Source organism: Impatiens glandulifera, chromosome 4 (assembly GCF_907164915.1).
Source record: "Impatiens glandulifera chromosome 4, dImpGla2.1, whole genome shotgun sequence".
NCBI classification, from domain to species: domain Eukaryota; kingdom Viridiplantae; phylum Streptophyta; class Magnoliopsida; order Ericales; family Balsaminaceae; genus Impatiens; species Impatiens glandulifera.
The window spans coordinates 24,693,013-24,707,527 of NC_061865.1; the positions used below are offsets into that span (position 1 = coordinate 24,693,013).

Sequence of the window (14,515 nt, forward strand, 5' to 3'; positions counted from 1 at the left end):
TATATTTGATTTTATTTATACAAGATAACTTATTTATGTAAATTAGTGTAACAACTTATTATATAATCACAATTTATTTGTGCTTAAATCAAACTAGCCTTATAATAGATGGGCCTAGGCAATAACATATGTTTTTTTTAAAAAAACAATGTATATATTTTTAATCATATATTTATTTTTTAACTCTCTTTTACTTGTCTTTTTTGCTAGGGAAAATTAAACCCCAAAAGTCTTATCCATTGGAGGTATCCCCACTTTCTTTGTATTCATTTGGGAAGACTTCTTCAGTTTGAGTTATATAAATAATAAACACTAAACATATCAATTTACTATAGTTCTAGTATATTATATGATCACTCAATGTATTAATCAAAATATTAAAATAATTTTAATTTTAATTTTTTATATTATCATTATATGTTATTACTTTTAAATATTTTACCAAAAAATCCACCTACTCAAAATCATCCCAATTATAATCAATTGTGATGTTCTCATTAATAATGTTAATGTCCAAAAGTGAGAATCAACCTATATGTTTAAGCAATGCCAATTCTTCATGTTGTTATCTTTATGGTAAACTTGGTTTCATAATTAAGGTTATCTTTGAATATGATCCAAACCTTATGATAAATTTGTTTTCATTGAAATATTAAGAAAATTATTTTGAACATTCATTCTTTAATTGATTACAAGTAAAACTGACAATTATAAAATTACGATGAACGATAGAAAATATCATTTTTTTCGAGAGCAAAAACCTTATGGGACAATTGCGTTGGAATTACGACCATCATCACGCTCGTCACAATCGACACGATCAACACATTTGGCATGTTCGGCATAGTTGGAATGGTCACACAAAATTTAGTTGTTTGATTTGGTCGTAGGTTACGGGAAACGTGGTCACAGTCACGATCGTCGGCACATTCGATATAATCGGTATGATCAGCACGTCTGACACGTTTGTTTGAAAATTATTTGCTTGTGTCGCAAATCTTGGGTTAGAAAATCGGAAATGTGGTCACTAGGATTGTTTGAGAACATGTCACTTGGGTCGTAATTGGTCTCGATCATTGATTGATTTCGATCGTTAGGGCGTTGGGTTGTGAAACAGGGTCACTAGTTCACTATTCTACGATCATTCATGGTCGTAGGTTATTCTCGTAAGTAATTTGGGTTTGGTTGAGTTGTCTGCATTCTTGCTTTCTTGTATTATCTAGTTCTTCTACTAAGATGGGGAGAAAGAATAGGAATAAGGAAAAAGAAGTGCATGACTTCGTGAAAATCGATTCAAGCAAGAAAACGATAGATAAAATAGAACATAAACAGCTCACTAAGAAAGCGAAAATGCAGAAATAGAGCTCTCAGAAGTGTAAGGAAAAAGTGCATAATGAAACTGAAAGGTTGAACTCTGAAATTAAAAATGATAGAATATGAAAGGTTGGATACAAAAAAAGGGCAAATCTCTACGGACTCAAGAATCAAATTACAAAATTTTTATTCCAAACAAAGAACAGAGAGATTCTACTTAGTAAAAAAACACATCAAACTACTATCCAAGTCAATATTCACTATCTTCAGGATTATAACTTACTAAAACAAGATAAATACAAGAAGATAGTTAACTGGTGTGTGGAAATAATGAGGGAGCTTATGAAGTGCCCCAAAACCAAGACCTACACTATCATAAGTAATTCCAACTTAAAAGTTAATGAAGTTTGGAAGAAAAATATAGGACAGAAAGCTGATGATAAGGAGAAATATAAAGGCAAAAACTTACCTAGTAGATTTTAAACCAAAAGATGAGATTCTTAAATCCCTTTTCGAGTTTAAATTACCTATTGAAGTGTAAGAAAATGCATTAAAAATGGGAAAATATAGTTGTTGGGAACTACATAGGTATTGTAACCACCGAGAATCCCGTAGCAGCGCTCATGGTTGACACGTGGTATGTGGGCCAAGAGTTGCTCGAGGTTCGATGATTTCAGCATTTGCTTAGACTAACCTGGAGTTATGTTTCTCAGTCGAGGTGTATGAACCTAGGGGTATAAACGAGTCGAGTCGAGCCGAGTACCATACTACTCGAACTCGACTCAAAGTACATTATAAATACTCGAACGTGATCTCGATTGAGCACCAAAATTTATACTCGAATTCGACTTGATGACAATTCGAGCTACTCAAACTCGAACTCAAAAACTCTAAAATTAAATTTTATTAATTAAAATTACATTTTACTACCACTATTATATCTCAAACATATTATAATATATATTTGATAAACTATACATATATAATAAAAATATTATTTTAAAATAACAAATATAAATACCATCAAATAATTTAAAGATAACAAATTTCATTCAATCACAAACATCATTTAAAAATTACAAACGAAATTGAATATTTAGAATATGTTCATCACAAAAATAGTACAAGTTATAAAATAAAAAATTGTTGAATATTGAAAGATATTATCACAAATGTCATTAAGAAATTACAGAATGAAAAACGAAGTCATTAATCATAATCTTACAATAAAGTCTCACCAAAGTAAATTATAAAAATCTTGATATACCTGAGAATAATAAAAATTAAGCTTTAAACCCTACAACTTTAAAGGGAAAAATTTTAATATAGAAAATTGGGGTCTTACATAAAACAGAGATGATTCTTGTTGCTTCATCGTTCAAGGAATTTGAAGCGCAATTTCTTTAATCTATGGCTCTTTGTGTACACAAGAAAATAAATTTAAATCTAAAAATTATTACAAATATTTAAATGTAAAATCTTACCTTTGTCTTTTTTTTTCGCTCCTTGAAGGCACCTATATCAATCTCCTGCACAAATTAATACTTGTACTATTTCTGGAACTAATGATGAACGATAAGCATCAATGACCATCGCTTCAGCACTAAATGTTGATTCAAAAGACACCATGGTTATTGGAATTGCCAACATATCTCAAGCCATCTTCAACAATATCTTATATGTTAGCCTACTCACTTTTCACCATTCCAAGCAATCAAATTTATCTCGATTAACCTTTGGCTCAACACATTTGTAGGGCGTAAATCTTAATTTGTCTTTATATATTCATCCATATCTTCTTGTGGTTGACCATCACCTCCAACTTGATTGCACTATAATGTTCCCTTTCTTCAATATTGTTTGCAGTCACATAATCATCGTAGAGATCATATAAACTTTTTTAATCTCTCTAATTTTTTTCTTGGGCATCAGCATTCGAATATATTCTTCATAAGCAAAATTCAACACTTCAAATTTTCAACCTAGGATCCAAAATAGCTTTAATGGCCTACAATAAATTGTTCTCTCCCTAATATTTGTCAAATTTAGCTTTCATTCTTTGAATCATTGCTTGTACAAAACCATCCGCAACATTAAAATTTCTGTCTAACATCATTTTAATCTTTTTCACTTCTTGAAGGAACAAATTTGATATTGGATATTCACTTTTAGAAATAACTTGTGTAGAAGTCCAAAATATTGTAAATCTGAGCATACTTTCTCAACATATACCCAATCTTCTAAACTAGGACAAAAATCATAATATGGATCTCGATAAGCAAATTGTGGAAACACTAGTCAATATTTAAGTGCACAACTTAACATCTCAAATGTTGAATTCCACCTTGTTCGACAATCATGGATTAACTTTTTCCCAGGCAATTACAATTGCTGCACTATTTTTGAAAAAGAATGATTCTTCCATCCGATCAATTAATATAATCCACAATTTCTCTTATCTTTCCAGTGATTTCAATAATCTCTCTCAACCCATCTTGAACCACAAGATTTAGAATGTGTGCACAACACCTCACATGAAAAAGTTTTCATTCGCATAACAACTTGTTAGCCCTTGAAAATTTGTCTTTCAATAAACGAATAGTTGATATTCTCCTAGAGGATATACAAACAATCAATCATACAACTATCTGCATCATCCAAGAGAAGACGACGGAAATATTTCATTTCATTTGTAGAACTTTTGATTCTTTATGCATAATATGGACTACTGTACATTTATATATATGTTACCATGTTTGAGTTTTGATGAATATTTTGTTGTTGCTTACTAATTTGATAGATAAAATATGTGATTTTGATTGAGAATAGCTTGATTTATTATGTGGTGGGTGACTTGATAGTGAAAATAATTGAAATGAGCATGGATAAAGCAGAATGCTCAAATGGAAGCAAGAAAAGTAAGAAAAATGACTGATATTTAAATTCTTTTGATTAATGTTTTTGAAGTTTTAGAATATTTATGTCTTGTTAATATAGTGTTAGGATCTAGGTCGCGGCTGGAGGACCGGGGTTGGGCCGGTTAGCGCGTCTCACTCAAAGGGTGGTGATTAATCCGGTTAAAGATTAACACCGGGGTTTCAATACTACAAAAACTGTCACAAACCCTTAAACTAGGTTCAAGCGCGGAAGAGGTTTGTTATAGTTTGAAGCGGTACACTCATGAGATAGGCAGAACCGGTTCTAGATGATATAGGTTTGAGAATTGATGGGTCGGTTTTTGTAACCTGTTGATTCGGTTTAGATAGTGTAGAGTAGGTTAGGGCGGTGTAGATAGGTTAGAATAGTGTAGGTTAGAATGTAAAACCAACAGAAAGTAAATAACAAGACAGGTTTTTATGGATGTTTGGAAATAAAACTCCTACGTCACCCCTTCCTCTCGAAACCGCGAGAAGGATATTCACTAAGGAATACAAACACAATCCGATCGAGACTTATTTCCTGCTCGATAACACCCTTACAATTTACACCGAAATTGTAAAATATACAATTCAACTTTAGCACTTATGCTTTCTAGAGAGAGAACACACTCTTTTCACTTGTAAATTAAATGTTCACTATGTCTCACGTATATCACTTGTTCCGTATTGTGTCCCCCTTGAACTCTTCTTCAGTTGCTCATTTTATAGATGAAATATGCCAACGATCATATTTCACTTCCTTGAATTTGATTGGCTGAGCAGAGGTTCAGTGTTTTAGACCTGGCGGTAAACTTTTCAGACCTGACGGTCTAATTTTCCAGTGTGTAAGACAAACCTTCTAGGTTTGTCTTTTACTCAATATGGTGACTGTCTGTTAGACAGTTGTCTGTACTTGGAAGATTGCCTTTCTGATTTATCCTGAAGTGGAAAGATCTTGTACGACGGTCTTCTGCAGCCTGCAGACTGTCCTCAGACTTGTATGAATATGGCAATGTTCAGTCTGTTTCTTTGGTATCATTCTCAATAGATACTCGAAGTATCTTCTTATGCTGGTCGATTATTTGTCTTAACCGGATGGCTTCTGGTTATTGCTTTGGCTTCTGGTCGGTTAATGACCGACTATCTGGTGTTTCCAGCCTTCGGTTTTGAGTTCTGGCCGATCCTTTCTTTGTGCGGTCATGTTCCGAATGTTCCTGGTCGGTTTACTATCTTGACCGGTTAATCTTCTTAACCGGTTCATTTGTTTGACCGGTCCGGTTCCTTATTCCTGCATGGAAGGTTTATTTATGTTATGTTCTGTGAACCGGTCTAATTTTATCTAACATATAGTTGTTATTTTTAAACATTTTATGGTTATGTTTTAATATATTAATGTCTTATGATTTTGGCTTACAACATTTTATTGTAACATTTATTCATAGTTTTGGTTTTATAAAATTTAATTATATCTTTAGTTTTATAACAATTGAAAATTCTTAGATATTTTATCTTTGAAAATTATTACGAATAATGTTGTTGATGTCTTGTTTAGTAAATAATTTTCAACTTTCAACTACAATATCACTAAATTGCTGTAATATTTGCAATATCAATAATATGTATTGTTGAGAAACCTATGACAGATCGAATGGTATATTTGGTAAATATTTTTCAACTATTGCATAGAAATTCCTTGTATTAGAGTGCAATAATTTTTACATTAATCCATGTTAATCTCCAAACTACTTTAATTTTTGTAATATCGATATTATGTATTGTTGTGAAACCCATTATAAATCGAATGTTGTCGTTAAGTGTAATGATATATCAATAATGAATTTTGATATATATATATATATATATATATATATATATATATATATATATAAACTTGATGAATAAAATTTAGATATTTTAAATAAGAGTAATGATATATACAACCCCTTACACAACACCTTCATACAACACTTACCTCATTTGGAAAGAAAGAGAAAATATATCTTAAATAAATCATCAAATATACATGTCAAACTAACTTAGAAATTATATTTGTATAAAAACTTTTTAGGAACAAAAAATACAAAAACAATTTATTATAAAAATGTATTTTCTTTTGCAAAGATAAAATTATATAACTTAAACTTGAACGTGATACATTGAAAATACTTTTTTATTTTTACCAAATCTTAAACCTCTTCCAATACAAAATTTTTTATCGTTTGGGATGGCATAAAATGATGTTAATTAAACGAAAATGCGTCTTAATTGGATAAAACATAGGCCTTCTTATTATATCTCGTCTAAGTTAGAACAAACTAAATTTTATTTCAATAACATTTCTTGCAGCAACATGTTTCATGTTGAAAAATTCTTCGTAGTTAGAAGGTGTTCGTGCAACATCCTAAGATCCTAAATGGTACTTGTGTCCTTTAAAAATCCTTCTTCATTTATGTATCCAACTTCTACTAAATAATAGTAACATGTAGTAATGTAATTATTTATTAACATTTTTACTAAGTAACAATAACATATGTTAATGTCTAATTTTTTATATGAATAAATAGTTATATATTCCTTATCTCGAGGAACTTTTAAACCATTGATAATTGCATCTCATAAAATTTATTATCAACAACAGAACCTTCCCAACCATGTAATATATAAATGAACATCATATCATGAGAGCAAACCCCTAGCATGTCTGTTGTAATTTGTCCTTTTCGATTTATATATGTTTCTTTTATATTTTCTCCCGTAGAATATATGTTCCATCTATAGCTCCTAAATAATTTTATTTATATATAAAAAAAATAAAATAAAAAACATGTATTTTATTAGTATATAGAAACAATACATTTATTATTTACCTCAAACCATTTCCATCTTTCATTTGTATGAGAATTTTGGAGAGTCTTTGACTTTTTTAGTAGGTCAACTTGAAGATTTATAACGATTTTTAACACTTCATGCACATATTTACTAATTGTCCATCTGGAACGATGAAACGCAAATGAAGAATTTCTTATCTTAATATGATGAGCTAGAATATATAGTAATATATCTATCTTTTCTTAAAAGATAAACTTTGGAGTGAGATAACCTTAACACCTCCATCAAATTGCATAAACGAAGGAAAGCCCTTCTATCCTTTATCATTGGGTTTTGTCATCCTATTTATAGTGCATGTTTTGAGTTGTGCGGTATTGATAGATTGATAAATAGATTAGAAAGTTGATAAACATCGCTCATAAGCAAGTAGCATGACCATTCTTTGCAAAAAAAAAATAGAGTTTATTTTATATCATTTCAAAAACATACAAATTGCATTATGATCGTCATAATTATCCACTTCGCCACTATAATATTCATCATCAGTAGGATCCATCTATTTATAGTGATAATTAAAATCTAATATTATTAGTAAGAAGATGTATTAATCTAAGCATACATCAGTCACATCTCAAACAAAACTCAAGACTAATAAAGCAATATGAGTTATTGGGTGGTGGTCTCGCTTATGGGGTCAAAATCAATATGCTCTAAAAAAAATTAAATATCATTCTTATCGATCTCATAAGTATCATAGAAAATCCCATTAATCGAATAATTTTTTCGAGAAAGATGATACATCTAAGTCATACAAGTAAAGAGGTCTATTCATTGATAAAAAAATGAAAAAATGTGAATGGGTATTGGGTTGATGATAAAATAGAATCCTGAATCGCGAATAGTGATTTGATTGGTGATGAAGAAAGAGAATTCTTGGTTCAGATCGGGAATAAGTCTGATTATATTTCTATCTTTTTGCATTCCGTTTGAAGAAAGGAAGGATCCCGAATAATCAATCTTTCTTTTAGTTGTTGAATCTCTCTTTAATTTATCAATGAGAGCAAGTTTGAAAAATGATCTTAGAGTATATAGGGCAGGGCCAAGAGGGTTTCTTAACGCCTTCTTTTTCTTTTCATCAGAAAGACTTTTCATGGTAAGGAAGAAGGGGAACAAGCACACTTGAAGAATTAATAATAAAGTAATTTAACAAATTTTGGTTAAGACAAACTCAAGACTAATAAAACAATATGACTTAAAAGTGAAAGTTTATATTTGGTTCTTATCAATATGTTATGTTAGATGATATCATTATTAGTTTTTCATATTTACTTACTGTAAATGTTTTTTATTTTTAATATGATATTTTAGAAAAATGTCATCTCAATCAATGTTATTATTGTTTAAAAATTATATTGTACATGATGGATTAATCAAATTCATAGTTAGAACAGATTGATTAAAATCATCTCTTCTAATTAATGTAATTTTAATTTACTTCAATTAGTTTTGTTTATCTCTTCTAATTTATCTTCATTTTTCATAGAGTAGCAGATGATTAAAATCAATTATTATTATTATTATTATTATTATTATTATATATTCATTCAGAATAAGGAATCTTATTACTATGTAACCGATTCAACAATCAATTAAGAAAAAAAGCAAAATCATTCAAATAAGTATTCAAGGAAACAATAGTATTTACAAATGAACATGTAACGAGTATTGGTTTGATTCTCTCTTAAAGGTTAGAGAAAGATCGGAAAACAATTATAAGAATAAAATGATATATTTTCTATTTCATTATATAGTTTTTCTAAACTAGTAGATAAATCAGTTATTTAATCAAAAGATAGAAAATTAACTTTTCCAAAAAAAATTATTGTGTATGTTAAAAGACATATCTGTTCAAATCTTGTATTCTTAGTCTCGTCTTCAAACAATGGGTTCGTCCTCAACTTCCTAGGTTATCATCTTATACGAATTTTATCTGAATCTCTCCAAATATATGCTTTTAGAAATGTGTTTCCTTAACTTTTTCCGAATTTCCCCAGATCTTTAGTTGTAGAAATAAGTTTCTTGAATTTTCTCTGATTCTCTCCAAATCTATGCTTGAAGAAATAAGTTTCCTTCTTCTCTGGATCTCCTCAAATTTATGTTCGTAGTAATGAGTTTCCTTAATTTTATCTGAATATTCCCAAATCCATGTTTATATAAACGAGTTTAGATGAAAAATAGTTCAAGAAAATAAAAACAATGAAGAAAAAGATTTTAGATGAAAAGAGATGAAAAGAAAAATAAGGAATTACTATATAGACGAAAAAATGAATGAACTTTCTAAAAAAAATATTAGGGAAGAAAAAACATAATAAAAATAAAAGGGTACATATAAAAGTATTATTTTTATACTAGTTTGTAACGGTTTTTAAGTACAAATTTGTACCTAAAAAATATATAAATTTTAAATAATATTTATATAAAATATTTCAACCAAGCATTTAACCAAATTTAATACAGTTATTAGTTAAACTAGCATGTATTCCGTGCATTTGCACGAGTAATAATATAAAAAACCGTGAAAAAAATATTACGGTAAAATTTTTATGGGCGGATCAACCCACAATCCGACCCAAATATCCATTTACTCTCACATATATCAAAATTAACCACAACTCTCGACCCGACAATCCAGACACTTTAAAAATTAAGCATCATTATATATATATATACAGATTAGTTAGTTAAAAAGTTGAACTTATATTGTTAAAATGTCACGCGTTTATTAAATTTTGAGTTGAATTTAAAATATAAGTGTTATTAGCCTAGTTGGTTAAAAGGTTGTACTTGTTTTGTTAGGTTGCAAGTTCGAACTATACCTATAGCATTTTTAATTTTATTTTTAACTGTTTTAAGTTTATGGGCGGGTCAACCCAGAATTCGACCCAAATATCCTTATTTTTAACCGTTTTAAGTTTATGGGCGGGTCAACCCACAATCCGACTCAAGTATCCATTTACTCTCACATATATCAAAATTAACCACAGCTCTCGAACCGGCAATCCGGACACTTTAAAAATTAAGTATCATTATATATATATAGATTAGTTAGTTAAAAAGTTGAACTTATATTGTTAAAATGTCACGCGTTTATCAAATTTTGAGTTGAATTTAAAATATAAAGTATTATTAGCCTAGTTGGTTAAAAGGTTGTACTTGTTTTGTTAGGTTGCAAGTTCGAACCATACCTATAGCATTTTTAATTTTATTTTTAACCTTTTAAGTTTATGGACGGGTCAACCCACAATCCGACCCAAGTATCCATTTACTCTCACATATATCCAAATTAACCATAGCTCTCGACCCGACAATCCGGACACTTTAAAAATTAATCATCATTATATATATATATAGATTAGTTACTTAAAAAATTGAACTTATATTGTTAAAATGTCACGCGTTTATCAAATTTTGGGTTGAAATTAAAATATAAAGTTTTATTAGCCTAGTTGGTTAAAAGGTTGTACTTGTTTTATTAGGTTGCAAGTTCGAATCATACTTATAGCATTTTTAATTTTATTTTTAACCGTTTAAAGTTTATGGGCGGGTCAACCCACAATCCGACCCAAGTATTCATTTACTCTCACATATATCCAAATTAACCACAACTTTCGACCCGACAATCCGAACACTTTAAAAATTAAGCATCATTTTATATATATATATATATATTACCTAACAAACATAGCCAAAAGATCACTAAATCACAATCATTCTTTGAGTCCATATACCTAACAAAAAAAACATGAAATTGCAAAAGCAGGACATATAGCTCATGAAATGTATGGATTTTTATATAAATTATGATAATAATCTCATTGCTTAAACTATCAATTTGTATATATGTAATACATTAATATTTAAAAATGATTCTAACTAATTTATGTTAAAATAAGATTCAAATTTATAGCATTTGAATAATTACACTGAGTTTTGAAATATGTACATTTATCGCTCTATGTATAGGAAACAAAAAAGCTTATTTATACAAACCGTATAAACAAATAATAATTCATTTAAATATAAATATATATACTATCAAAATTGACTAATTTAGCCTATATCACTAAACAAAGTTAATTTTTTTTTAAATTTATTTATTAATTATATATTATTATTTTTTCATAAATTAATTAATTAATTTCTTCCTCTTATTTTTTATTTATTTATTTATCTCTTTCTATCTCTTTTTCATTCATAATATTTTTATAAAATTTCTCTTTTTATTTATAATATTTTGTGAAAATTTTCTCTTTTTATTCATAATATATTTGTGAGATTTTTCTTTTTTCTTTTTTTTTAATATAAAAAATAAAATTAATAGTCTTTTTTTATTTAAAATTTTATTTGTGTTTATAATAATAGTAAACAAAAACATTAAGTTATTATTTTTTTATAATCTTTTTGATAAATTAATATACATTATTATTCAAATTAAGTGATATTTTGTTGTTAAAGGGGATGAGTCATTATAATTTGACTAATTTTCAAGTATTATCTCCTTAAAAAGATAAATAATATTAAAATATTCAATGTTGATATGGCAATTTAGAAAAATAATAAGAAAAATATAAAATTAAAATAATAAAATATTAAATACTAAAATATAAACCTAAAAATGTAGAAAAATATATAAATAAATTAATTAATTAATAAAGAAAAAAGTAGAATGAAAAATTAATTAATTATTTATTAAAAAAAGGAAAGAGAATAAAAAATATTTAATTAATAAATATATAAATTTGTAGATAAATAACAAAATTAATTAATTAATAAAGAAAAAAGTAAAATGAGAAATTGATTAATTATTTAATAAAAATAAGGAGAGAGAAAGATAATAATATTAAATTAATAAACATATAAATTTATAAAAGATTAATTTTGTTAAATGAGTCATCTTTATACTAAATTTGTTTTAATTATTAAATAAAATCTCATTTATTTTTAGACCGCTTATGTAGAGCTACCTTGTGGCGGGTTTGGGTTGAGAGGTTAATGAGTTCAACGATTCTAACATAAATCTAACATATTTAATATTTCGGGTAAAAAAGGGTTTGGGTTGAGAGGTTAATGAGTTCAACGATTCTAACATAAATCTAACATATTTAATATTTCGGGTAAAAAATCTCTAACATAAACCTAACCTGTTTATTTATGTTTGACCTAATTCTGACCCGTTTGACTCGATTTACCTAACCCAACTCGAACTAAACTCGATATAATTAATTCATATCTTACTATTTCAAATTAAAATGACATCAATACAAAATTAAAATAAAGTTAAATCACAAATTCACTTATACAAAATTTTACAAAAGAAAATGAGTGAGCGGGTAAGAAAAAATAACACAAAACTCAACAAAAGAAACTTGTAAACGGGTTATCGGGTCTATTTTGGGTCATATCAGGTCGACCCGATTTTGACATGTTTATTAAGTGTATTTTTGTCGTGTCCAAAATTGTTGGCCTGGTCTTAGTGAATTCATATTTTGATCTAATTATTGTTATAAATTATTTTGATTTACATTTTTTTATTTTTGTTAAATGTTGTTTATTTAATATTAAATTTGACTTAATCTTATTAAGTATGTTATTATTACTGTAGATAAATTTAACTTAAAACTTATTGCATGAATAAAAGTACAGTATCATTCAGTAAAGGGAAACAAACTATACAGATAAAGGTACCAAATTATTTCATTAATGTTCAAAATCACAACCAAACACATAATTAATTGGAAATAAAAAATAACACCTAATAACACCTATGAAAACCCTAATTTTACACGCTATAATTTACACATTTTTTTATTCCTCTCTCACCCACAAAGAGGTGTTCTTTTGCGTCGGTCTCCTCTGCCTCTGCCTCTGTCTCCACTACGTATTTCTTGAGGCATTTTGGACACTTCCAATTCTTCTCTAGGCCGTGTTTTCTGGCGTAGTGTTTCTTTATTGCTGTGATATCGCCCAAAGCTTGTTTCGGGTCGTGATGTTTGCAACTGCGCTCAGGACAAATGTACACTTTTCCCTCACGTCCTCTCCCCCTGTTCAACACAAATCAAGAAACAAATTATAAAACATTTGAATTGTAAACAGCACTTAATTAGGAATTCTCACCATGCACTCCAGGACGGTTTCTTCTCCTTCAAGTTCTATATAAGCCATCGTAGGCATGAAGTGGTCGAATTCTGGTATCACTCTCGTCCTTGCGCAGAAATTCAAATGAATTTCTGCTCTGAATTGAAAACCCTTTTCAATGATCATTTTCTCACCTTTCATCTTCTAATCGTAACTCAGTCTGAGAATAAGATAGATAGAGAAAAAAAAAGTTAGATTAAAATTCAAGATTTCTAATCCGTATCAAAAAACTTTTCAAAGAAAAGATTCTCACCTTTCATCTTCCAATCAAAATTCCATTGATAATCTTAATCTTCTGTAACATCTATGACTTACTTGTGTTCTATTACTTGTGATAACAATCTATTTATAGATTTTGAAGTGAAGCCGCCGCGGCTAGCTAGAGAAAATGTTCCTAGGTTAAATTCCGACATTTCTTATGGGCCCGGTCGTTCGGCCCAGTTGTGTTGTGTTTAGGGCAATTAGGTAGGTATAAATTATATTTAAGTCCTAGATAAATTTAGATTTTAAAATTTAATCAATTATTTGTTAATGAATTAACATTCACCTCCAACTTATAATAAACAGGATATACAAATATTTGTTATATTGGGTTTGTCTAACCAAAAACAACGAAATTATTTTCAAATTGTAATTATTTTCAAATTAAAATTATTCATTTAGTTCAAAAAAACATTTCTCTAATATATAAAATAAATATTTACGATTTCAACACCGAAATAAAACCCTTTATCATTGAAATTGCTTCTAAGCGTAGTAAAGTGTAATCTATAATAAATTAAAAGATCAGAGACTACGACAGGACTAGGAGAGGAAGGCGGCATGATTAGAAGAAGAAGACGGGTTGAGATCGGAGCTGGTTCATTGATTATAAGAAGGCGAATGTTGCGGTCAGACGAAAAAGAAAGATAATTAGGGTAGAATGACTGTGAAGCTTTCGGTTTTTCTATTGGGTATCTAAACCGAAAGCTTTCCTCATCACTTTATCAATTATTCTCTCAATCTCTTTTCTTGCAATATTCTCAATTTCTTTCAGAATAAACTCTCTTACTTCTTTAGATTTATTACTTTTGTTCTTCCCCTTCCTTATGATGACATAAATAGAGTAATGGAACAAATAATTACAAAAACTTTAAGAAATGATCACAGATAAACTACAATCGAAGATAAATTCCAGCGGCGCTAACAAATGCACAAGAAACCCTATATTAGAAACAATCAATGGTTGACTTACGACGTAAGACTATATCGTGTCGCAA

General features: G+C 28.6%; 1 long non-coding RNA gene across 1 annotated transcript; it reads right to left on the reverse strand.

Moving 5' to 3' along the window:
- Window positions 1-12,983: 12,983 nt before the first annotated feature.
- Window positions 12,984-13,616, reverse strand: LOC124936120. Its single transcript, XR_007099089.1, has 3 exons — window positions 13,510-13,616; window positions 13,236-13,416; window positions 12,984-13,162 (listed from the first exon to the last, which is right to left on the reverse strand). It is a non-coding gene; the product is annotated as an uncharacterized LOC124936120 (long non-coding RNA).
- Between the last annotated feature and the right edge of the window lie 899 nt (window positions 13,617-14,515).